Raw genomic sequence first — 5,941 nt, forward strand, 5'->3', positions numbered from 1 at the left:
TATATTCCTCCCAAGTGCCCAGCCCTTCTTCTGCGATCTGTAGACTCTCTTCATATATATATATATATATATATATATATATATAATTTTTTTATATGTGTGTACTATTTTACTCTTTCATCTGGTGCAATGAATGCCAGCTACAGCTTGGCATTTTGTAGAATCTTTATTTTTTGAATGTGGGCACTAGAATTCCATTTAATCTTCATATAGCTTGAGACAAATTACTAAAAGAGAGCCCTGATTCATCTGTGACCACAGAGAATTAATTCTCTTGCTGGATCCAGTTTAGCACAACCAGAACCTATTTTGGGGAGAAGAAACATTGTCTCTCTCTGGTCTACTGCCCTGGGAAAGGGGGAATTTTGCAGACTGGTATGCATTTCTCTGAAGAGTGTCTTTTCTTTTTAATTATGTTTAAAAATGGAAGGAAGTACGAACAAAGCTTTCAAATATGGGTATGTAGAAATAGGATTTAAAATCTATTTTAAGTCTTGTCCTATAAAGAATAAATGGGTACATAGTTTGGTGGAGACTCATGCCTTATACTCAGCTTCTGCACATTCTAAGCTCAAGCAAGCTCAGATCTTTAACTTTGAAATAGACGTGTTCACACATTGTAGAAGATCAAAAGATCTTCACCTCAGTGTCTTTCCACCTAGTGTTTCAAAATTTTTTATGAGAGGCTTGAAATAATAACCACAGCTGGAAAAAGTTAGCACATAAATAGGCAAGACAAAAATTAATTAACAGAAGAAGTACATGTGCAACAGCATTCATTTTGCTGCATATGCAGCTGCACTTATACATGCAGGTACAATTGCAAATGCATTTAAAAAACTGGACCCTTAATTATGTAAATGTTTAATTGTAAATTCAGCTACCCATTTGCTGCAGTGCAATCCCAGAGTCCACATGATTAATTTAGGAAAATTCTTGTCCAAGAGCTGCTACAAGCTAAAAAGATAATGAATGAGTCATACATGAGGATAACAATTGACTGGATACAAAGATGCTGTGTGTCTATTTGTGCACATATGATAGACGTATGTGCACAGGGAATGTGGCTGCATCAGAACATCACTGCCTATTTCCACTAATGTGCCTTGTTATTGTAGCCATGTGTCCATGTTCATCAGGTGTGAGGTACAGAAATCTCTGTCCAAGCTCCTCACAGTTTAGTACCTCCACAGCTCATGGTCCCATGTTCTTCTGGGACATTATTTCTAGTCCAGAATTCAGGACAGGCTTCAAGCTGATTAGCTTGGGCACTGTGCCCTGCTGATTCCCTCGACTGTCTCACTGCTGTACTTGGGCATGTGCTGTTCTCACCCCCTCAGGCTGTCAGAACTGAGACCCAAGAGGTTGTATCATTCCTCTCCTTTCTCCTGCAGAGCTCTCAGACAAGGAGAAAAATCTTGTCTCACAGCTCTCTTTTTAGATGTGCAAGAGGGCTATGCAGAAGTTGGAGAAGTCCATAGCTTTAAAGTGGGTCTATATATTATGCTGCACTTTGAGACAGAATAAGCATACAATGAGAGAATACAAATATAGTGCCTATAAAGCCATTTTACAGTCACTTTTCAGAGTATGACTGCTCTCTTAAATGTTTAAAGATATTTTTAAATATTTTATTGGATATCCTGGTTTACAAGTAAGTGCCGAACAACCACACAGTGTAATGCTTGACATTTTCCTGCCATTGTCTCTATCTTCTAGTGTTTCAAATTGTGTTTCAGCAACAACATCAGCTGAGTTTATCCAGATCAGTTTGCATCCTGTGGAACTTATATGAAGAGGTAGAATGAGGATTCCAACAGAGCAATGCATACACTAGTACTGGTCAAAAAAACCAGGAATCCTCACATTTAAACAAACAAACAAACAAGCAAACAAAACACAACCACACAAAAACCCCAAAACAAACAAACAAAAAAACCCAACAGCAAAACAAATAACCAAAACCAACCAAGAAATAAACAAAAAAAAAAAAACCAACAAAAACCAAACTCCAGCAAAACAAAACAAAACAAAATGAACAAACAAAACGTCCTTTTGCAGGAAGAGAAAACATATCAGTCATACACTGGAATGGAAAACCAAGGCTATGAAATTTTACAAGCAAACTGGTGCACTTTCCTTTGTATGTACTTTGTATTATTAATTATTTATGGGAGAAAAATCTGACATTTAAGGAGTGTACTTCTCATATATATCTTACTTGTCAGATGAGAAGGGTTGCACATTTTTCCCCTTCATCTCTGTCTCAGTGTCTCAGGGCTCTAATGAATAACTCCTGAAAATGAAAAGAAACAATATCTTTGTTTTATAGCATGTGAAATCAGTGAGGAAGAACAGTCAGTGGGGAAGTCTGAAGAAAGTGAGGTCATGTAATCATCTTTTAAAAAGTTACTACTTCTCAGCTGTTTGTTTCTGCTGAAAGCCACAGTCTCGGTACCTACTTGTGCATTTTGTTGTTTCTGTGGTGTGGGAGAGATGAAAATAGGTTTCACTTTGGAATGGAAAATCCAAGGATTTGTATAAATTGCAACATCTCAGAAAAGGGGCTGAATCTTGTTAAAATGTGTTAATGAGATTGCGACTAATCATAGTCCGTAGTTCAAGTCCTTGCCCTGAGTAAGAAACACAGTTACTCTGAAAATGGTTACTCTCTCATGAGAAGCCTAGCTCTGCTTTCTCATTTTTCATAAGAAACTCCTCTCCTGTTGGAGGCGTGTTCAGCTGGTTCGAAAGACTAAGTTAGTATGAGAGGTGATTACTCATCTAGGGTAGTATGTTGGGTTCAAGCCACGGTTGTAAGCATTCTTAATCAAGCCAGTGTCAAGAGAAAATACTACAAACAGTGCTTAATGTAGGGCTGATGACTTGTGTTTTGCTACAGAGATCCAGGTTTACATCCTCAAAATGAAGGAGAAAAAGAACCTGGGCTTCTGCTGCACACAGTCCAGATAAGGATTTGCCTCCTCAGACACTTGATTAGAAGAGAAATACTTTTTCAATAGTCCCATGAATTAGGCCTGCTCTCCATTAATCCACCCCTATCTCTTCCCCTGATTTCCCCACCATCATACAGGAAAAAAAAAAAAGTAAAAAAAAAGTTTACTAATAACAGTACAATTAAAATACCAAATTACTATTAACTCCTTTAATTAACAACTAGTTAACTGGGAACCAAACCAATAAATAGTCACTGTTATTTGTCCCAGTCCAGAATACACTTGGTTGTTGCTGTTTGGTGCTGAGTTTCAGTCCAGTTTCTAGAGGACAACCAAGCACTGCTAAATTTCATCTTGCAGCACCTGTGAGCCTATAAGATTTATAGGTAGTGAAATAAATTAATTTGAATCTGTATGTTGCCTCTTTGACATCAGTATCTTGTGATGACATTATCCTAACATATGGCAAGAATCCTGACCTTTGCCTTTCTCACTGGCTTCATACAGAAGGACCATAGCAATGAAGACTGGGCTTTAATTGCACTGTGGTGCACCCCATGCTAGACTACAGGCATCAGAGGTTTGGCATAAATGGAAGAAAATTATATTTGAGTCCCTCAGGCTGAAATGAACTTGATGAAGTTTGAGTGGAGAAGTTGTGCTGGGGTGAAGCAGACAGGTGAATATTGCTTCTGCTGCTGATAGCAGATGGGGACACACTGATGGCTGGTGAGAGGCTGAGAGAAAGGCAGAGTGAGAAACCTGTGATCCTCAAATGTTAGTAGTGGTGGTGGAACAGGAATACATGTAGTTAAGAGCACCAGGTAAGCCTCCAGGCAGAGTATTAGTGTCAAACAATGGAAATGCTGTTAAAAGAGGGCGAAAATGACGTCAGAGAACAGCTCATTAACTGTCATTCGTCTCCAGACAGCCCTTTGTGGTTAAAGCTCTGCCCAAGCAATAACACTAGCAATGCACTCCAGATTTTCAGAACAGCAGCCAGATTTGAGAACTTCAGATCAACAAGCATCACTGTCAAATCACTGAATGGTCCTTTTTAAAGCCCTGTTTTAGTCTCAGTTCCAAATCCACATGGTTTGCATCAGTGTTAGTCAAGATATAGTTTATTTCAGTAAACTCATCAAAGAGCAGACTGAGGTAAGTCACATGGGAAGGTGAAAGGGGCAATCAAAGATAATGAAGGGTTTCTAATGAACATCAACTAGGTAGACTAGAGATCTTAATATTTTTTAAAAAATGATGGGAAAGACATATCTTTTCTAACCATTAATGACCTTTCTTAAAGTGGCTTGTGAATGTTTTCCAAGTGCATTAAAGGAAAAAGGTATTTGCATCCGTTATGCCCTTCAATACACACATTTTGATAAGTGTTTTCAGTTATAAATGGTTATTAACTGTGACTAGACCTTCTCAGCTTATACAGCACTAGGAATTCTTTCTCAAAACAATTATGTCCTGTAGCAAAGCCTCAAAAAAAAGTACAGATAAAAAATGTTGTTTTCTCTTGGAGGTTAAAGAAAAAGCAGAGATCTTTATAACTACCTGTCCTTGCCCCCTTGATTTACTCCAGTTTCAAACTCAGTAATGGATGTTAAGCCTTTTGGAATTAAGTGAAGTTTCCTAAGTGGATGTGGGAGAAGAAGAAATGAACCACTCACACTGTAAATGCTCTGTATGCACTGGCCTCCAAGTATTCCGCTAAGATCAGCACAATACTGTGAATACCAAACTCTCCACTTTCAAAAATGAAAAATCAGATGAGATGAGCCTGAAGCCAAACTTTGGATCTAGAAACCTCTGTAATCTGGGGAAGATCAAATCAGTATCTGAACATTGTGGCTCAGACCTCTTCCTAAAATATAACAGTTGACCTCTGTCTGCCCCCAGCATGTCCTCTTCTCAGATGACTGCAGCTCCTTTTGTTGCTGTGGCTGACTGCTTCAAAACAAGACTGCACCAGAGGGCTGTGAGATGATGAAAAGTAGAAGCAGTAGGAGACTTTTCTAACATATTATTCTACTGTATGCTTTTTCATTACAGACTGAAGAAGTTTTAAGTGTAGTACTCAGTGTTATTATGTCATTATGTCTTATCTCTTGAATAAAACCACAATAATAGTAACCACAACGTTCAGTGATGTTTATTAGCATTTGCACATTGTCATGTTAAATCAACAGCTTTGCATTTATGATGCACCATCAAGATCTGCAGCTAGTCACAACCTACTGTAGTGACTAAGTAAACATTTTGCACCATAATTTACACCTTTTCCAAATTATTGCAGTGACTTTTGTTTTCATCCACCCTGCAACGTTACGTGCTCTGTTAAAAGCCTCATACTGTGGGTAGGAAGCCCCAGAGTAACATGGTTACCATGAGCTATGAAAGTTTATACTTCAAGGAGGCCAGACAATGACAGAGTTACTGCATTTCTGTGGTGTTTGATTTGCCTTAGAGAGTTGAGAAGTGCCTTATATTATATTTGTGTTAAATTTTTTTTTTTGTCTGCTGGCTTTGTTACCTGTCATGCTTCAACACTGGGTTCAGAGACTCCAAAGGCTGATTTCAGCCCTGGTTCTGGCCAGTAATCTGCTATTGCTCTTGCTAAGTTCGTCTAATGTATAGTAAAATGTTCAGGAAGACTATACAGCATGGAGCTTCATCCTCAATTATTTTACAATAACAACCTTCTTGGGCCTGGTGACTGTAGCTGTATATGCATTTAAGGAGGTGTGCCTTCAATGGGAGTGGAATATGTCCACACCATGAGACCTGCAGCTACTGGATACTGGTAAATCTGAAAGGGTAAGGTGTAGGGGAGCTCTGTGGTGTTGCAGTTGAGATCTAGATGATTTGTCTCCACTAAGAAGCCTCAAAAACAGAAAGGATTTCTATTTGAACTTGCAACTGAAGTCTTGCAAATCTCAAAGAAGGAAAAAAAGTAAACTCTTCCAAAGAAGGAT

The 5,941-nt window shown here is 38.4% G+C and overlaps 1 pseudogene; it reads right to left on the reverse strand.

Annotated features, from left to right (window-relative positions):
* The window catches only part of LOC104392845, a 165,833-nt pseudogene that overhangs the window by 146,024 nt on the left and 13,868 nt on the right, over positions 1-5,941 (reverse strand).

The sequence above is a fragment of the Chaetura pelagica genome, unplaced genomic scaffold (genome assembly GCF_000747805.2).
Source record: "Chaetura pelagica isolate M959 unplaced genomic scaffold, ChaPel_1.0 scaffold27, whole genome shotgun sequence".
Classification (NCBI taxonomy): Eukaryota; Metazoa; Chordata; class Aves; order Apodiformes; family Apodidae; genus Chaetura; species Chaetura pelagica.